Here is a 20897-nt window from a genome sequence, read left to right as displayed (position 1 = left end):
GCCCTACAACCTTTCGGTTGCCTAAATCATTACCTAGAATAATGTCTACCCCAGGAATGGGCAGTTGTTTACTTACACCAACATTACACCATCCTGAAGTAAAGTTAGAATCAAGGTTAACTTGCATTAAGGACACCGGTTGCACACTACCTGCAATACCTTGGAGAAGCACAACTTCACCAAGATCTCGGGTGTCAACATTCGCAAGTACATTCTGGGTAATAAGAGACTGTGAAGCTCCAGTATCACGGAGTAATTGAACAGTCTTATGTCTACCATTATTACATAATAAGGTACCTGTGGAAATATATGGTTTAAATTCAGCCATCCAATTGGGACTGACTGTAATACATGAAGAATTAATAGGTTGCAATCCTTTACTCATAATAAGACCAGTTGGCTGTAGTTCAGGATGCAAGCTAAAACATGAAGAAATCACATGTCCCCTTCTCTTACAATGTGTACAATACTTGACAGTGGACACACTGGTAGAACCAACTGCAGGTTTAGAATTAGCATTACTAGGCTTAGATGATCCTGGCAATGGAGTAACATTCTTAGGGTTAGTAAGAGAAGAGTTCACGGGAGTAACTGTCGCACCAGGAGACTTATACTGATAAGGAGTTCTGTGAGCATTATAATTTACTCTACTACTAGGCTTAGGTGAAGTGGCCGTAAATTGGGCCTTAGTCAACAACTCGTGCTCATCAGCGAGCTTTGACAGCTCATAAATATCTGTTACATTCTTTTGTTCTGCCATAAAGGTAGACAACTTGTCTGGGAGACATGACAATACTTCTTCCATGATAAGAAGATTCTTTAGAGCATCAAACTCAGTTACTGAAAGTGACTTTAACCATCTGTTGCAAAAATTCGTCTTCTGACGAGTAAAATCTGCTATTGTCTGATCACTTACCCTCCTTAGGTTCCGAAACTTCTGCCTGTGTGCCTCTGGATTTAATTGATACACATTTAAGATGCTTTTCTTTACAAATTCGTAATCAAAACTATGAGCGTCAGGTAGGGATGTAAAAACCTCCTGACTACGCCCCTTAAATTGAGACTGCATAATGGCTACCCACTGATCCCTTGGCCAGTTCATACTGATGGCAATTTTATAAAAATGTGCAAAGAAAACCTCAGGATCCTCCTCATTGAACTTGGGTAACTCTATATACTTATTCATCCTGATGGGATTATTATCACTATTTGTTGAAACATTACTAGTATTTCCATGCCCAGCTGCCATACGCTGTGATTCAAGCCTGAAGTTAGTGTCAGCCATTTGTTGTTGAATCTCTAATTGTTGCTTTTTTGTGGCTTCTAGTTGCAACTCAATTAAATATCTTCTATTTTGTGCCTCAAGTTCTAAACGCCTAGTCTCAAGCTCCCTCTGCTGAGCTTCAACCTCTAATATTTTCTGTTCTTTTTGAGCTTCAAGCTCTCTTTGACGAGCTTCAGCCTCTAATATTTTCTGTTCTTTTTGAGATTCAAGCTCCAATTTGCGAGCTTCTAACTCAAGACGCTTTAACGTCATCTGATCACTCAACTCCTCTCTTAACTCCTCTAGACTTTCTTCGTCTAACTCCCCATTCTCAACAAAATGCGTCACAATGACTTTCACAAGTTGGGCTTTAACCATTCTATTGTTGGCGGTCAAATCCAAATGATTTGCCATTTGTACTAACTCAGTCTATTTTAGGCTCTTAATCCCTTCAAAGTCTGGGTGAGCCAACAACGACGACACTTGACTCTCCATCGTTACTAACACTTGGCACTTGATTCACAACAATAATTAAAACAATGGCACTGCACTACACTTCACTGTAAAATTGTCACAACACTGAAAATTCGCTTGGCCTCACTGCACAAACAAATATATAGGATGACTTACCTCAAAATCGTGAAACGTTGTTACTTGACTCACAGGAAGGCTTGCTTGGCACATGGAATAGTTCTTAAGAAACACACAGACACTTGACACACTGGTACCTAGGAAGGCAAGGTGAGATTAGCACAGTTAAGTTTAAGTGGGAACAATATTTCCCGGCACAGGCCCCTATAACTCTTTGTTACCTATCGTACGTTACGGCTCGTGACCCTACAACAGCCAACTTTAAAACAGGTCTAGGGTTACTAAAAACTGCTGTTCACAAGAGCGGGTCACCAGTATAACCCCTTAATAAGTAATGAGCACTCTGTTAAAACTTTCCTTTAGGACTGAAAGAATACATATAAAACTTATATATAAATATATTACATAAATCTCAATAGCAAACAGATGATTAATTTATCACAAATATATCAAATTAAAATATTACTGTCTCTCCCGGAAATTAATATAATATTATTATATGTATGGTTATGACAGAACAATAATGTAAAACTTAACTCCACAAGATGTTAACTTTCTGGTTCTGGATCAGCTACTCACTTACATATACGCGGGAGTCAAAATCATTGCCTTGCCCCGCGAAGAATTTGCCAAAGTTACAATATTTATTAATTCTACAATGGAGCAATACATTGTGACAAGAGTAATCTTAAACTAACGTAATGAATGGTCAATACATATTGGTATACAAAAATAAGGTAATTATTGCTTTACATAGTAATTAAAATACACATACAACGGGGAATGATGGCATGCTCACCCAGCAAGGAACTATCCCACGACAATTTGCCAGATACAGTTCACACAATTATTATTCACCTATGTTATCCACATATGATCACATATAAATCATTAGTTCCCGTGGGAAACTGAGTACACAAAGAAATAAAACAATCATTCCCACGATACAGTTGGGCCTAACGCCAACAATGTAACATGAAATTATTTTACATAGAACATATAAGTATATCAATATACATACTTGTAATTTACACACAATTATAAAGGTACATATTAATTTATTTAATTACGTATCTTATAGAGGTACGTAACAACTCTCTCCTCCTTTTTCATGACACCGTCTTCGACGCTGCCCTCTGCTCTATTCCTCGATCTTCCTCTCGGGGCCCACGGAAGTGCGTTCCCTGGTGGAATACAGACTGTGCTCGGGCTGTCCGCTTTAAGCGTGCTGCCAGGAAGAGATACCGCCGCTGGCAGACGACCGATTCTTTTCTTTTCTTTCGGAAGGCGAGGGCGGTGGCCCGTAGGACCATCAGTACGGCTAAACGCAATTGTTGGGCAACTTGTGTATCCACCATTACGTCTGAAACTCCTCTGCCACAGATCTGGAAGCGTATCCGCAAGATAGCGGGTAAGTTCGTTCCCGATGTCTCACCGGTCCTTCACCTCCATGGTACTCTTGTGGCGGACCCGTTGCAGGTCGCTACCGAACTGGGTTCCCACTTTTCTTCTGTGGCCCACATCACTAAAGCTTTTACCCCTCCTACGGTTCTAAAACACCTTTTCCTTGAGCACTTTTCTTCTCACTCCCGCTCCATTTCCGTCTTCACCGATGGATCTAAGTCAGCGGACGGTGTTGGGTACTCCGTTGTTTTTCCTGATTGCACCTATATGTGTTGCTTACCTCCGGAGACTAGCATCTTCACAGCAGAGCTTTATGCTATTCACTACGCTTTTCGTCTCCTGCTTTCTCGTTGTCAATTTTCATTGTAGTTTTTGTTGACTCTCATAGTGCCCTCATGGCTCTCGGGTCCTTTAATCCGGTTCATCCAGTGGTTGTCGAGATCCAGCATTGGCTGTTTCTTGTTCACAGTAAATTTACGTCGGTTGAGTTTTGTTGGGTTCCCAGCCATATTGGTGTCTCTTTAAATGAGCGTGCAAATGCTGCCGCCAGGGAAGTTGTCCGCTCTTGTCCCCTCTCTCGTAAAGGTATTCCTTATTCCGACTTTTACCCCGGTTATCCATTCCTCCATCTTTACCCGTTGGCAGGCTTGTTGGTCGTATGTTACTGGTAACAAACTACGTACTCTTAAAAGTTGTGCATCCTCGTGGCCATCCTCCTACCACCATAACCGGCGATGGGAAATGGCTCTGGCAAGGTTGCGTATTGGCCACACTTGCTTAACTCGTGGTCACTTGATGGAGCACCGCCTTGCTCCTTATTGTCCTAATTGCATTGTCCCTCTTACTGTCATGCATATCCTTGTTGAATGTCTTGACTTCCGGAACGAGCGTGTGTCTTGTTTTCCGATCGTCCCCCATGGTTGCTTGTCTCTTGATGGTATTCTTGGTGACCTGGATGCTTTTGATATCGTTCGCATTATGCATTTCTGTTCTCGTATTGACATCCTTGGTGATATTTAGCGCCCTCTGATTATCGTGCACATTTGATGGTACTACATAGCCTTCCCAGTTTGGTGCCTTCTTTTGATAATTACTTACTTTTACTCCTCCTGCAGTTCCTGTTCCTCTTCACCACCTCCCTCTTTCTGTCCGGTTATCTCGCTTGCAGGATTCTCTTTCCGTTCACATTTCTAGTATTTCTACTCGTGTTGTTCCTTCTTTGCCCCCGTGGAGAGTCCCCGTTCCACAGTTTTGTACATCCTTAACCCGCATCACTAAAGCTTTCCCCCCTCTTACGGTTCTCAAATGCCTTTTCCTTGAGCACTTTTCTTCTCACTCCCCCTCCGTTTCCGTCTTCATGGATCGGTCTAAGTCTGCGGACAGTGTTGGCTACTCTGTTGTTTTTCCTGATTGCACTTATGTGTCGCTTAACTCCGGTGACTAGCATCTTCACAGCGGAACTGTATGCTATTCTCTATGCTCTTCGTCTCCTGCTTTCACGTTGTCAATCTTCCTTTGTAGTTGTTGTTGACTCTCGTAGTGCCCTCATGGCTCTCGGGTTGTTTAATCCGGTTCACCCAGTGGTTATCGAGATCCAGCATTGACTGTTTCTTGTTCACAGTAAATTTAAGTCGGTTGAGTTTTGTTGGGTTCTCCACCATATTGGTGTCTTTTTAATTGAGCAGTGCGGAGCTGCCGCATGGGAAGCTGTCCGCTCTTGTCCCATCTCTTGTAGAGGTATTCCTTATTTTGACTTTTACCCGGTTATCCATTCCTCCATCCTTACCCGTTGGCAGGCTTGTTTGTCGTCTGTTACTGGTAACAAACAGCGTACTCTTAAGAGTTGTGTGTTCTCGTGGCCATCCTCCTACCAACGTAACCGTCGGTGGGAAATGGCTCTGGCGAGGTTGTGTATTAGCCATACTCGCTCAACTCACAGTCACTCAATGGAGCGCCGCCCTGCTTCTTTTTGTCCTAATTGCATTGTCCCTCTTTTGGCCGTGCCTATCCTTGTTGAAGGTCCTGACTTCCGGGTCAAGCGTGTGTCTTGTTTTCCGACCGTCCCCCGCGGTCGCTTCTCCCTCGATAGTATTCCTGGTGACTCGAATATTTTTTATATCGTTCGCCTTATGCATTTCTGTTCTCATATTGGCATCCTTGGTGATATTTAGCGCCCTCTAATTATTTCGCACATATGATGGTGCTACATAGCCTTCCCGGTTTGGTGCCTTCATTTGATAATTACTTACTTGTTTCCTGGAAGCAGTTCCATTTAGAAAGGTGACGTCGTGGGTCATTTTGGACAAGTTGCAGAACTACTTTGCCTGCGTAGGCATGTCAAAAGTGATCAAGACTGATCTAGGGAGTGTTTTTCAGTCGAAGCTGTTTAGAAGCTATGGGAGGATGGTGAGTAGAGCAGGGATGCTCGTCGCAATAAAAGAAAGTCACAAAGCACATTGGAAAGATTCCACAGTACAGTGAAGAATCTGTTGAGAATCTAGTGTGAAGAGGAAGGCAACAAATGGGATGAGGCGTTGCCGTCTGTGTTGTTTGGTATCCGTGATGCGATATTGGAATCCCAGGGATTCACTCCTTTTCAGTTTGTGTATGGACACAGGGTGGCAGGTCCAGTTGGTGCTCGGAAACTCAGTGCTTCAAAGTACCAACGAAACAATCATCAACTGAAATAGCTCTCGTTAGGAAATGAGAAGACAGATATCAAACATTATGTGCAGAGTGAGATAGAAATACCTTGATACATTAGATATATGCAATAGACCTTAGTGCCCAAATGAGCCTGTAACGATATCAACACCATCTGTGGAGTGAGATGTTATGATATCGACTCTATCTGTGGAGTGAGGTGTGACGATTTCGACGAAATCTGTGGAAATGCATCCCAACCCGAATTCCTTTAAGTGTGACGATGACAATGCCATCTGTTGAGGGAGGTGTGGCAAGGCCAATGCCATCTGTTGAGTGCTCCCGACCACAATTCATTTAGGTTGTGGTTCGATGACAATGTCCTTTGTAGAGGGAGGTGACGGTATCAATGCCATCTATTAAGTGCACACGATCACATTTTCTGTTTCCCGGTGAAAGGTTGTCATCATATGTTATCACTGTGTAGTTTCTGTCTTGCTAATGACGTTTTTAGTCTGCAGAAGTGATGAGGAGCGTATCTTCGGCACCACGCGTCAGTTCGCCAACGGCAGTCCTGAGCTCAAGGTGTGTTCCAGTGGGAACAGGTGGCCGAGTCAGTATAGACGGTGCTTTGTCAGCAATACTTGTGAAGTATTAGAGATGGCCTACGTACCTTGGATAGGCCAAGTTGAGTTACAAGACGGAAGTATGATCCGTCTGTTAAGGCTTCTTGTATGCCTGTGTGGAATTCTGCTATCGTGTTGCTGGAGACTTCTGCCAGGTCATTGTTGGAGACCCCTGTCAGCATGTTGCTGAAGACCTCTGCCAGAGTGTTGTTGGAGAGAAGTGGTGTTTTGGACACCATAACGATACAGTGTATGACTTGCCCTTGTAATGAGCAGTGAACTCGCCGGTATGAGGACCGTAGCACATGATTGATGCATAATAGAAGATAAAGTGGACTCGCCGGGAAAAGATTGCTAAATTTATTGTATTTGTGTCCAGTGCGAAAGTGATTATCATTGTAAATATTTGTACATGCATTCATTTATTTATATATCTATATAAATAAAAATGGAAATGTTCGTTTGTGTATAACCGCTAGTCTCCGAAAGTTCTTCACCAATTACTTTAAAATTTTCACACAACGTTCCCTCCGCATCTGAGCAGGTTTTTATATACATACTATATTAATGTCACTTCTTTCACAGTAGAGAAAAAAAGTAAAAAGAATAAATGCTTTTTCTGAAACTGTTTTCACGTGTTTTTCATGTGAGGGAAATCTTTGTAACTACTTAATTAATTAAATTTAAGGGGGCGTTAGTTAGGGTTCATAAAAGTTGTTCTAGTGCAATGAAAATTTATTGACGTGTTACACGTGAAGAGTGCTGCAAGTGGTCCAAGTTTCAGCATCGCAGCCTAAATAGAGAGGGAGAAAAAAAAAAACTTTTTTTAACCATTTTTTACATGTTTTAAAGTTGATATAACAAATACAAATATCAACTGATATTATTTCTATGATACTCAGCTATCACAATACTATATAATAAAGGTTGTCTAGTGGCATTATTATCCCAAACCTATTTAGTGCAATAATACAAATTTTCAAAGTTCACCCAAAAAATTATGCAACAAAATGATGTTTATAAATATATATAAAATCAATAAATGATCTTAGGGGAAATATATAACTTGGGTTTTTAGAGGCACAGACTCTACATATAATGTGCAAGTTCCATGTAAATTGAATAATAAATAAAAAAGTTATTCAACCATATAGTTGCAAATTAGTTACCTGTAAAAAATGAAGGTCAAAGTTCAGCCACCTTTGGCTGAGGTTGATGAACTACCAATTTCAATCAAAATTACCACCCTTGTAGATTGGCATTCCTTCAGTAAGGTGTGTAAGTTCCATGAAGATCGCCTGATAAAAAAAAAAAAAAAATTATTAAAAAAAAAAAAAAAAAAAAAAATTATTAAAAAAAAAAAAAAAAAAAAAAAAAAAAAAGACAGCAGCTTTATATTTACAATTATTTATGATATAGTATCAAGATATAAAACATAATACATACTAACCTAATATAATTGGTCTGAAATATGCAACATCTTGCAACATCAAGAGGGAGAACGTCTTGAGTTGCAGGTCTAAGATCTTGAGTGGCAGGTGCCGCAGGTGGTGTGGCAGGTGCCGCAGGTGGTGTGGCAGGTGCAGCAGGAGGTGTGGCAGGTGCCACAGAGGTGTGGCAGGTGCCACAGGAGGTGTGGGTGCCTGGGTGTGAGGCGAGGTAGTGTGTTGTGGGGGCGGGAGGCTGCCCTCTCTCTTCACTCAAGGGAACTCTTGTTTTGCCTCAGTGTGGCTTTACGCTCCTTCTTTACTTGGCTAACGCGTAGAGCTCTTGCCTTTAGAGCTTTCTTCTTGTCCGATACTATATCCATTGTGCAGTATATGCAAGAAAATACGATCTGTGCGAGCGCGTCAGGCATGCGACCGCCGGCACAGACACTGAGAGGGTGACTAAGCCAGTAATCGGATTATAGCCCCTCCCTCTCACAGAAGACAGTTGCCAGCGAGTGTGTTTATAATTTGTATATGCATAACAAGATATTCTCCACTCTATTGCGAAATACTAGACGCTTACAACGTACGACGCATCACCCTACGGCGCACCCGAGCCGCGAGGACCAGATTTCGGGCAATTGCGGCTGGAAAATTTGCTCTAATTACGTTATTTATTATCATAACATTATACGGTTTGCACCACGGTGTTGCCAGAACGTTGTAGTATTTTTATAAATTTCTCGTGTTTGGCCGAATTTTTTCGGCCAAACAATGATAACGCCCCCTTTATTGATTGCTTTGAAATTTTGGAACATTGCATTTGAATAGGTGCGTCTTTTTATATATCTACTATATACATGCCTCACCAGTGAAAGGAATTTTTTTTTTAACGCCTCCATCTGTTGGACGTAACACACACTATAATCTCTGAAAGTATCAGATTGCTTTGAAATTTTGACACAATGTTGCATTCGTATAGGCACGTCTTTTTATGTACGTACTATATAGGTGCATGTTTTTACCTGTCACATGTATGGCGTTTTCAAAAAGACCCATCTGTTTCACATAATAGTAACATGAACGTTATACTAAATGTCACGAATTCCATTTCAATGTTTCCGAATGCATTGATAATTTTTTTTCCTAAATTTAGATTTGATATTTTATTGAATTATCTTGTGATATTGTGTTGGAATTGAGCTGTATTGTTTCCCATACCGTTCATTTCGTAAGTATTAGGATAGATGCCACGCCTGTGATGGGTAAAACTATGCTTTTCTTGAAAAACAGTGCTATCTGTTGCATGTAAGAGCAATACAAATGCTATACTAAATGTGACAATTCCATTTCAATGTTTCTGATTGCAATGATAAATTGAATTTTCATTAATTTTGATTTTCATTTTGATGTAATTATTTTGTGAATTGGGTTGGAATTAAGCTGTTGTTAACCATACCATTAATTTCCTGAGTCTAGTTTATTTTTTTTATTGTTTCATATTTTCATTTCATTTTTTAACTTGTATTTCAGTGATGGGAACATCAGATCGCTTAATGTTCCCAATTTTCTGCTGGGAACATCAGATCATTTGGAAAGGCATCAGAGGAGGGACTGGGGAATTGTGGGGATGATTAGGGGACAAGTGAGATGGTGGGGAGGACAAGGAAGGTTATGGTGGGGGAAGAACGAGGGGACGGGGGAGTTTGGGATGGTGGGGATGAGTGGATGGGGGTATGGAGAATGGTGGGGAGGACGAGGGGACAGGGAAGGTTGCTGTGGCTCAGCAACACACATGCGTTGCTGAGCCACAGCAATGCGTGTCCGGGTACCGCTAGTATATATAATATATATACACCTCCTGGCTTTAAGATATATCTTCAAGAAGTACAATTGAAGGTACTGGCTAATATTGTTCACCCCCTTGTCCTTTCAGGATAATTTATTACTTCCAATTATTGATAACTTACCAATGACTAGGGGTGGGATCAAATGACACACTAAGGCCCCCATACAGTGTTGGAAATAAAGCAGATTACTGGCTAAGTGAGGCCGTAGAGCCAGAGATATTAACAAGAATATTTTCAGTGTCAGAGTAGTTAAGAATTGAAATATATTAGGCAGTGATGTGGTGGAGGCTGACTACATAGTTCCAAATGTAGATAAAATAGTCAGTCTCAAAACACACAGTACAAAACAGCATACAGAATGCAAATAGCATAACCTGTACAGAACAGCATGCACTGTAAAAAAGTGTACTGTACAAAACGGCATACACAGTACAAAACATTCATACACATGAATACAAGTGAACTGTCGCTATAGTGACAAAATGAATGAATAATAAGATTTTAAAATAAGACTTGAAAGATGTTTACAGGTGTTTAGTGAATATGGTCGGTGCCGTGAACGATGTGTGGAGGGGAGGCGAGGTGGAGCGGGACACGCTTGACCACCCCAGGACCTTCAGGTAACTCCTGCTATTGTCTACCTCACTGTCACCGTCATCATTTGCACCACTACACTCTACCCTTTATCTGTTAAATATATCACTGTACCCTTCATCAATTTATATACCTCATTGCACCGTTTATCTGGTAAGGTTGTTGTAACACACTGAACCTATCATTTCTTGCTGTAGTGTGCCACTGTGCAGCTCTTAACCCTTAAACTATGCAACACATCATATGTGTTGAGTAACTTGCCCAAAATTGAGCATATCATATGACGTGTTAGAGTACTATGCAAGATTTAAATGACCCGCTTGATACATAGGGTTCACCTCACCTTCATCAGGAAGTCTTGTAAACAGACGCCATTAAAAAAAATCGTGGGCAACATTCCCGGGTGTGAGGGCCTCGGTACTGAGTGAGGCACGAAGGCTGGCTCATGCAGCTTGGGCTCACAGCACTGCTGTTCAGCTTGTGACCACAGCATCGCCTAAAAATGTCAATATATATGTACTTGCTATTATTTAGCGATGATAGTATTACAGAAGACCCCTGACTATGATAAAAATGACCAGGATTCTGATAATAGCAGGATTGTGATGATTAGGGCTGTAATGGGAGGAGTAATCTCGGTGGGGAGGGAGGTAGCGTTGTCTGCTGACTCTTCTTCTTCTTGTGAATAGGTGCAGTTTGCATGAAGGGTTTACCTTCCCGATGACTGCACCAGGACAGATGTAGGGAGATACGTTGACGTTGAGAAGAACATCAAAAGCGTTAGATCTGTTGGGTCGTAAAGAGAGGCGGCAGCTGATCCACACACAGCATAGCGGTGCGCGCGAGACGTTAACTAATACTTCTCCGGGAACTTGTATATCGGAAAGCGCAAGCAGTACGCTTCCCAAATCGCCCACAGGTCAGAGGGCAGCCGGCCACCAGGCGGTGCCCTCGGCTGAGACATCTTATCCGGCACCCTATAAACTCCTTCACCGTCGATACTCAGACAGTGGACGAGCACTACGGGATCGGAAGCACCCGAGCATCCCATTAAGGGCCCAACACTGGACCCTCACAGGGCACGACCCCAGCAGTCGGAACGAGGTTTCCCCCAGTCCGGGGCAACGAAGGAGGGGGAACTGCAGGGGATGCAGGCGCAGCATCGACTGCATCACAGGGTACCGGAGCCGAGACCCCCCGGCGCACATCTTTCCGCAACACCACGACGAGGTCCCGATCATCAAGGGCAACCTCCCACTGCGGTGATCCAATAGCAGGAGACGCAGGAGGGGCACAGGCAGCAGCTTCGGAGCCCCGCACAGCATTATCATCCACGGCGGGGGACGCCAGGTGAGCACCATACTCTCCCCACCTCCCAAGGCACACAACGAAGGGAAGACACTCCGAGCCCGCCATGAACGCTTAGAGACAGGCCGCACCACACCACGCCCAGCAGGCCCCTCTGCAGGCACGGCCACCATCTTCACATCCACACAGGCCACTCCCGCACCGTCCGAGGAGTCCACAGAGGCCACATCGCCTGCACTGTCCACATCATCCAGGGAAACAGCTTCAGAACACCGACGCGCACGCTTCTGGAAAGGGATGGAAAGAGCAGAACTACAGTCGCCAACACATACAGGCACGGCAGGCATCTTCCCCTGCCGAAGCTTCCCCTCCAAAACAGCAGAACCTGCATCCCCGGGAGACAGTACGACAACCACAGGCCGGGGTGGGACATGAACTTCCACCGGGACATCCCGCACTACACGCAGCGCAGGCGACGGCCCGACACCCACACACACACCGGCTCAACAACCCCAGGGGCCACAGCAGTCACCAGACGTGTCGGACGCCTCAACAGGCGGAGCAGCAGACAGGCAGTCAGGCACAGCACCCACACTGTCCTCGGAACCGTCCGAACGCAACAGGGGCGGAATATCCTCCGCACGAAAAACATGCACCCACACTGTCCTCGGAACCGTCCGAACGCAACAGGGGCGGAATATCCTCTGCACGAAAAACATGCACCCTACCAGTCGCTCCCACGTCGCACGCTGCAGCCAGATGACCCTCGTGACCACACTGATAACAGGTGCGCGGTTTACCCCGATACTGGCAGCGGAGTGTGTAACCCAACATGGACATCGACGACGGTACACTACACTTCAGCGACATCGTCAGGGTGCGGGAGCCGTCAAGCATACCAACACGGTTCCCGGCAACGACCTTCTTCCAACGAACACTTAACACTGTCCCAAATCATTCAAAACAGGAGGTCAAGAAGTCGTCCTGAAATTCAAAGGGGGCACCATGCACCGCCAGACGTCAAGGTGACACAAAGAGCCACCACCATAACAGAACCAGCAGTATCAGGGAGAGGGTAAACACGCCCCTTACACCGCTCGAGAAACGCCTGAAAGACAGCCTGGAGGTGGAATTTGACCACAGCATGGTTGCCCTGAAGCAGCTGGATGCCCACTAGGTCCGACAGCGGCACATGGAGCACGTCCACCAGGGCGACACCAACTAACGAATGGACACCGTAAATGCCAGACCAGCCGACACTGTCCTCTTCACTGGAGGGCGAGAAGTCCCCATGGCTAAGTCAAACGTCATCCTGTCAGTGGCAAACCACCATCAGCAGAGCAAACCAGCAATCACCCAACGTAAACACGAGCCAGGAGCGGAGAGACATCAGGAACGTCCGACCCGGTCGGTGGTCCACCACGCAACTCGAGCTCGTCTGCTAACTGTGTGAGACCACCTTTTACTGTCTAGACTCGCTATACCAGCTTAGTTGTTCGCTATGGTGAACAAAACATGCAGATACTTATATATACCATCAGTATATAGTGAATAAAAACAAACCGTATGGTGGGATGAGAATGTTGGTGAGTGAGGTGACGGAGGGAGGAAGTGGCAGCCAGTGGCTGGCTGGTGTGTGATGGTCACTCCTTGTTGTTTGACTGCGCATACCAACTTAGTGGTTCATTATGGTGAACACAAACGTAAATACTTGTATATAACAGTGTGTGTGTATATATAGTTTAATAACAGCAAAAGGAGTGTTGGGAGAAGCCATTTTGGTTAAGGAGGTGGCAACATCTGCATGACTCATCATGCTGGTTAAGGGTGGCCACTATGCTCTTTGGGCACTACACTGGCTTAGTTGAACAGTTATGGTGAACAAAACGTGTAGATATGTATATATGTGTGTATATAGGGTAATAACACCAAAATGGTTTACTTGGAGGGATGCTAGTGCATCTGCCCTTAAACCAGCGAGTTTGCATCAGATGTGCAAGGCCACCTGTTACAGTCTGCCGTCCCCATACACGATAAGTGATTAACTAAAGTGAACACAAATGTAGATATTTATATATCATGTCTGTATATAGTGAATAAAAGAAAAAAATATGGTGGGAAGAGGATGTGGGCGAGTGTAAGTTTTTGAGGGAGGGAGTGGCAGTGAGAGGCTGATTGGAGTTGCGTGGTGACCACCGGCCAGGTCGAACGTTCCTGAGGTCTCTCAGCTCCTGGCTAGTGTTTACGTTGGGTGATTGCTGGTTTGCCCTGCTGGTGGTGGTTTGCCACTGACAGGGTGACGTTTGACTTGGCCATGGGGTCCCCATGGCCAACGAGCTGAGCCCCGCTCAGCTCGTTGATGCCGTGAGGGGGGCTTAGTGGGCGGCTGCTGGAGTGTGATGCTCCTTGGGACAGTCCTCTGTCCTTTTCTAGCCTTGTGCTCCTGCTGCCGTCCTGTCCCATTGTGCTGAGCACCTTTTTCTTTTGTTTCGCTTTTCTCCCCCTTCTTCTCCTATCTGCTTGTCGTTTCCTGCCGACCTTTTGCTTGTTTTAGTTCTTTCTTTGGACTTCTTCTATTTTGACGCCCGGGTGCTTGAGGAGGCATACTCTTGCACCCGTAGAACTGTTGTACCCGACGTCTCGAGCGAGGGGGAACCTTCTATTGTCAATCCTCCTTTCGTCGCTGAACCCGATCTCGACAGGACTGACGGTTCTTAAGGCGGCGTTTGTGGGGCATATACTCACGACGCACCCCTAGGGGGCCCCGGCATGATCGACGATAGCTTCCTGTTGGGTGTTCTGCCTCTAATTGTGGCTCCATGGTGGGTATGGGGGCCCATTCGTGGATGAATTTCTTTCTCTTCGTCTCTGTCGATAAATGTTTCTGTTGTATCCTCTCAGGCTCGTGAGGTGGGCGACCAAGCCCCCGAGTCGGCCGGTATTAGGAAGACCAGGCTCTGTAGGTCCCGCTGCGTTGGGCCCCGACCTTGCTCCTCCTTTGACTGTCATGACTTCTTCCCCCAGCTCCCCTCCCTCCTCTGTGGTTGGGTCTCTCGTTGTGACTACTGCGCCTTTTGACCCTCTCTCTGGGGGTTCTCAACGCCGTTCACGCCCTGGCCGCACTCGTTCGATTCCTTTCCCGTACTGACGCGTATCGGGCCTTGTTTGGTCCCGCTTCATGGGCCAAATACTTTGATCTCCTGCCTCTTGATTCTGCGCCTCCTGACGATTTCTCCCTCCATCGGCATCTTGTTGATTCCGTGGATGCGTCTGTTACCTTCAACCCCACTCGTCTCGGTACACGTGTCGTTGCTGCTCCTTCTCAGGATGCAGCTTCCCGCTTGGCAGCCTTGTCAGTGCCTTGGCGAGATCCCTGTTCGGGTCTCCAAGAACGTTCAGATGAGTGCCAGTGTTGGCACTATTCTCCTCCCGCCCCATGTTGCAACCGGTGTTCGGAATCTGCAGGATTGCCACGATGATATTTGGCATATCCTTGATGCCCGAAACCCATTCTGTCCTCCAGGTTGACTCGTTTACTCGTCCCCCTCGTGGTCGTCGCCGTCAACCCCTTACGCGTTGTGAAGATCACCTTTGATGGTAGGACCCTTCCATCCTCTGTCATTCTTGCTGGTGGTAGGTGCTCTGTCCAGGAGTATATTCCTTCTCCTCGGCTTTGTAACAAGTGCTGGAGGTTTGGGCATGGTGCCCTCCGCTGCTCTGGGACTCTCTCTCTGTTCTTTGTGTGGGGGTGAAGGTCACTCTAAGTCGAAGTGCACTTCTCCCCAAGCTCGCTGCCTCAACTGCGGTGAGGCCCATCCTACCTTCTCCTGTGCCTGTATCCATTAAAAGCTTGAGGCGGCTGTCCTCAACTTGAAGCACCGGGAGCATTTATCTTTTCCTGAGGCGAGGCACCAGGTTCGCCGGCTCCCGCCTTATGCTAAAATCTCTTATGCTCGCGTGTTGCGCTCCTCCTCTCCTCGTCCTTCCCTCCTCCTTCAGACTCACAACCGTTTCTGGGCCTTGGACCCTGATATGCCCACTGCCCCCTCTGTTCCTCTGAGTTCTGTCCCGTAAGGGTCCCCCTCCTGGTCCTCTGTCTGGGGTTCCCCTTCTTTCTACCCGGTCTGTCGTGTCTCCTGTGTCTTCTTCCTCGTCTCCCTCCGATCCTCCTTCCCATCCTCTTTCTCCATCTATTGGCTCTCCCCGCCGCTTGTCGGTGCAGGCGGATGTCCATCGCTCTCCTAACGGCCATCGTGTGTGCTCTCGTTCAGCTTCTCCTGTTCAGACGCTGGAATCCGTTGCCCGGTACGTAGTTGCTGGGACACCGGTCTCTAAGTCAGAAGCGTAAGCCTGGCTCCTCTCCTTCCTCCTCCCTGGCAGGTAAGAAGGCTTCGCTTTCTTCCTCAGCCCCTACTTCTGGCTCTGTTGCTCCTTCCCCTCCTATTTCAGTGATTGCGCCCCATGTTCCTGCTATGGAGGTTTCTTTGGTCCCTGCTTCCCTTTCGGTTGCTGCTCTTGCTGAGGTGCGCTCCCCTCTTTCTACTCCCCCTCTTCCTGCTGCTGTCCTTGACTGCTCCTCTCCGTTGTCTCCTCCTCTTCCTCCTCCAGGACCCCGCCCGCCCACCTCTGGTCTGTTCTCCCGCTTCCTTCCCTCCGTCTTTGCTCAGTTTACCCATGCCCTCTAACCCTGACTTTGCTGACCCTGATCCCGACCCTGATATTCTTTAACGTGCTGTGTTGCTCTTTCGCCTTTGTTACTTCCTTGTTCCGTTGTTGTCCTTACCCTTCTCGTCGATGTCTATTCTTCAATGGAACGTTCGAGGTTATTACGCCAATTTCCTCGAACTCCAACTTCTGATTTCGCGGTTTTCGCCCCTTTGTGTCTGTCTCCAGGAGCTGATGCTTGGTGCTCGTCCTGGTAGTTTTCGTGGCTATTCCTTTCGCTTCCCCCCCCCCCCCCCAGCCGTTGCTGTGGCTCCTAATTCTTCTGCTCTCTTGATTCGCGCTGATGTTCCCTTTGTTCCTTTACTTTTTCCTTTGCCTCTCCATTGTTCTGCTGCTCGTATCTTTGTGGGGAAATGGTACACAGTTTGTTCCATTTATCTTCCCCCGAGTGTCCCGCTTTCTCTTCTTGATTTGAAACGCCTCTTGGACTCCTTGCCGGAGCCTGTGCTCCTGCTGGGTGACTTCAATTGTCGTCATTCTCTTTGGGGTGATGTTCTGACGAATACCCGAGGTCGCCTTCTTGAGCCGTTTCTCCTCTCTTCTTCCCTGACTCTTTTGAATTCTGGTGAGCCCACTCATTTGGACTCTCGGACTCGCACCCTTTCCTATCTTGATCTTTCTCTCTGCTCTTCTTCTCTTTACTTAGATTTCACGTGGCAGGTTCTTGATGACCTCCATGGCAGTGATCATTTCCCTATCCTTGTTTCCTTTTTCTCGTTTCGCCCTTCACTCTTTTCCTAGGTGGCAGTTTGCTAAAGCGGACTGGAACCTATTTACCCTCAGTGCTAGCTCTCTCTGACCTCTCCTTTCTGCCTCTCCCTCGCGCTCTCCTCCTTTTTCATGACACTGTCTTCGACGCTGCCCTCCGCTCTATTCCTCGCTCTTCCTCTCGGGGTCCACGGAAGTGCGTTCCCTGGTGGAATGCGGACTGTGCTCGGGGTGTCCGCTGTAAGCGTGCAGCCTGGAAGAGGCACCGCCGTAGGCAGACGGCCGATTCTTTTCATTTATTTCGGAAAGCGAGTGCGGTGGCCTGTAGGGCCATCCGTATGGCTAAACATGAATGTTGGGCATCTTATGTCTCAACAATTACGTCCGAAACTCCTCTGCCCCAGATCTGGAAGCGTATCCGCAAGATAGCAAGCAAGTTCGTTCCCGATGTTTCACCGGTCCTTCACCTCCATGATACTCTTGTGGCGGACCCGTAGCAGGTCGCTTCCGAACTGGGTTCCCACCTTTCTTCTGTTAGCTCTGGTCTTCATCTTCGCCAATCTTATCCTTCTTCGTAAACCTGTCCTTGAGTCTCGTCCTTTAGATTTCTGCACTCGTCTTCGACTTCCCTATAACGATCCCTTCTCTCTCTCTGAACTTCGTTCTGCCCTGGCCCTCTACGGTTCTACGGCGGCGGGTTCCGATGGTATTCATTGAGATGCTTCGCCATCTCCCTACGTGGACGTCTCGGTATTTACTGAGTCTGTATAATCGGATCTGGGAGTCGTCGTCAGTCCCTGAGGACTGGCTGGATGCCGTTGTCCTCCCTGTTCGCAACCCGAGGTCTCTGGGTACTTTTCCCAAGGACTTTCGGCCTGTTGCTCTCACAAGTTGTGTATGCAAACTCTTTGAACGTATGGTTAACGTTCGTCTGATGTGGTTCCTGGAACACCATCACCTCCTCTCTCCTTCTCAATTTGGTTTCCGCAAGTGCCGCAGCACGACAGATGTCCTGGTGAACTTGGAGGTCTATATTCATACTGCTTTTGCTGCGAAGACCTCCGTTGTTGCCGTCCTTTTTGACCTGGAAAAGGCTTACGACACCACTTGGCGATATCATATTCTATCTCAACTTCATTCTTTTGGCCTTCGTGGTCATGTCCCTCTCCTTCTCTGCAGCTTCCTCTCTCGTCGTTCCGTTCGGGTGCGCCTTGGTACCGCTCTCTCTGCCTCTTTTCAGCAATACGAAGGTGTGCCCCAGGGTAGTGTTCTGAGCGCTACTCTTTTTTCTGGTTGCCCTCAATGGTCTTTTTTCCTCTCTTCCTTCAGGTGTCTTCTCCGCTCTCTGTCGATGATCTTACCCTTTGCTGTCAGGGTGATGATTCGCCTCTCCTTCAGCGCCGGCTTCAACTTGCAATTGATGCCGTGTCGTCTTGGGCCACCGATCATGGCTTAGTTCTCTACTTCTAAGACTTGTACCATGACTTTTGCGCGGAAACGGGTCGTTCTTCGTCCCTCTTTGTCACTTTATGGTCATCCCCTTGTGTACAAAGATTCCGCAAAGCTTTTGGGGTTATTCCTTGACACTCGTTTGTCTTGGTCTCCCCATATCTCTTACCTCCGTGCTGAGTGCTCTAAGGCCCTTACCCTCCTTCGGGTATTGTCCCATACTTCTTGGGGAGCAGATAGGCGCACTTTCCTTGCTTTACATTCCTCTCTCGTCCTGTCTAAGCTCGATTATGGTTTCCCTGCTTACTTGTCTGCTTCTCCTTCTACTCTTCGCCGTCTTGATGCTTTGCACCATACTGGGTTGTGCCTCAGTTCTGGTGCCTTTCATTCAACTCCCGTTCTTAGCTTGCATGTTGACACTGGCTTCCTGTCTCTCCAGGATCATTCCTCTCACCTCTGTCGTGTTTTAACTTTTACCCCTCCTGCGGTTCCTGTTCCTCTTCACCACCTCCCTCTTTCTGTCTGGTTATCTCGCTTACAGGATTCTTTCCGTTTGTATTTCTAATGTTTCTCCTCGTGTTGTTCCTTCTTTGCTCCCGTGGAGAGTCCCCCTTCTGAAGTTTTGTACCTCCTTGACCCGCATCACTAAAGCTTTTACCCCTCCTACTGTTCTAAAACGTCTTTTCCCTGAGCACTTTTCTTCTCACTTCCGCTCTGTTTATCTTCACCGAGTGGTCTAAGTCTGCAGACGGTCTTTAAATGAGCGTGCGGATGCTGCCGCCAAGGAAGCTGTCCGCTCTTGTCCCATCTCTCGTAAAGGTATTCCATATTCAGACTTTTACCCAGTTATCCATTCCTCCATCCTTACCCGTTGGCAGGCTTCTTGGTTGTCTGTTACTGGTAACACACTATGTACTCTTAAATATTGTTTCCTCGTGGCCGTCCTCCTACCACTGTAACCGGCGATGGGAAAATGGCTCTGGCGAGGTTGCTTATTGGCCCTACTCGCTTAACCCATGGTCACTTGATGGAGCGCCGCTCTTCCCCTTATTGTCCTAATTGCATTGTCCCTCTTACGGTCGCTATCACAACTTCTTGAATGTCTTGACTTCGAGGACGAGTGTTTGTCTTGCTTTCCGACCGCCCCTTGCAGTCGCCTGTCCCTCAATAGAATTCTTGGTGACTTGGATACTTTTCATACCGTTCGCCTAATGCATTTTTGTTCTCGTATTGGCATCCATGGTAATATTTAACGCGCTCTGATTATACCACACATGTGATGGTGCTACATAGCCTTCCCGGTTTGGTGCCTTCTTTTGATAATTACTTACTTAGCTCATCCCGTAGTTTATATGATTATTACCTAATGTTGTTAGCGAATAAAATTTATTCCTATTGATGCATCTGTCTCAAGAAATCAACGGATCTCTAGGAGTAGGCTTAAACCGAGCTGAGGTAGGATAACAGCTCTTGCTTGCAGTTGCACTAGGTACGTCATTTGACAGCCCTTCTGAACCATTGTTTTAGTTAAATAAAAAAGACAGAGCAATACTAATGTGTCCCCTTTGTATATACCTTCAGGTTTAAGGATGGCGCCATGCTGGTGGCTGCCGTGGTTGACTGGCCGCCCCATGTGGCAGTAGTGCCAGAGCAACACACTCCAACACTTGGCTCTGGTGCTTCAGGAAACAAGGGAAAGGACCATCTCCCTTTCTCCATTATGGGACCAATGGCGAACGTACTCGATATTCTCGCCCATAAATTGAATTTCACGTAGGATTTACATGCATTTTTGACAGTGATTAATGTTCTAGGTTGAGGGAGAATTGATAATGTGCTAGAAGCATGGTCTAGGGAAAACATATGAGCTCAACTTGATAAACCTCATGTCTCTTTTAATCTAAGGTAAAGTTATCTGAGTCGTATGTTGTTGGTCCTAAAAATCTTCAATTATCCGACAAAGGAAATTAATATATTGGTAAAAAATTTCTTGCATATATACCAGTAGAATGTGCCAGAAGCCTGTAGTTTTTCATTTTTCGACTGCAGGCTTCTGGTACACCAAATGTTTCCCCGAACCATGGGGGACTGTAGGTTTGTCATACGGCAATTTTTCCAATGGGCATTTATCTTAAAAGTCTGTTCCAGTCATACATTTCTTTATCTATTTTAACCCAATATTGATCATTGACTATTTAAATATTACATAAGCATATTAACATACAGTTTACATGAATAAAAAGTAAAGTGACATTTTTTCCTTTTAAATTCTAGTTTCAATAAAAAGTTTTTATATATTAATTTT

The 20897-nt window shown here is 46.1% G+C and overlaps 2 long non-coding RNA genes across 2 annotated transcripts; one reads left to right on the top strand and one right to left on the bottom strand.

Annotated features, from left to right (window-relative positions):
* The first annotated feature begins 6444 nt into the window (after positions 1-6444).
* On the top strand, positions 6445-20845 carry LOC138368664 (uncharacterized). The gene is made up of 3 exons (XR_011229640.1): positions 6445-6487; positions 10339-10428; positions 20174-20845. It is a non-coding gene; the product is annotated as an uncharacterized lncRNA (long non-coding RNA).
* Positions 7197-8411, bottom strand: LOC123756570 (uncharacterized). Its single transcript, XR_006772653.2, has 3 exons — positions 7979-8411; positions 7698-7826; positions 7197-7321 (listed from the first exon to the last, which is right to left on the bottom strand). It is a non-coding gene; the product is annotated as an uncharacterized lncRNA (long non-coding RNA).
* Positions 20846-20897: the final 52 nt, after the last annotated feature.

This window comes from Procambarus clarkii, chromosome 25, assembly GCF_040958095.1.
Source record: "Procambarus clarkii isolate CNS0578487 chromosome 25, FALCON_Pclarkii_2.0, whole genome shotgun sequence".
NCBI classification, from domain to species: domain Eukaryota; kingdom Metazoa; phylum Arthropoda; class Malacostraca; order Decapoda; family Cambaridae; genus Procambarus; species Procambarus clarkii.
The sequence above is the reverse complement of the archived record's forward strand: the minus strand, read 5'-3'. Positions and strand labels throughout refer to the sequence as shown.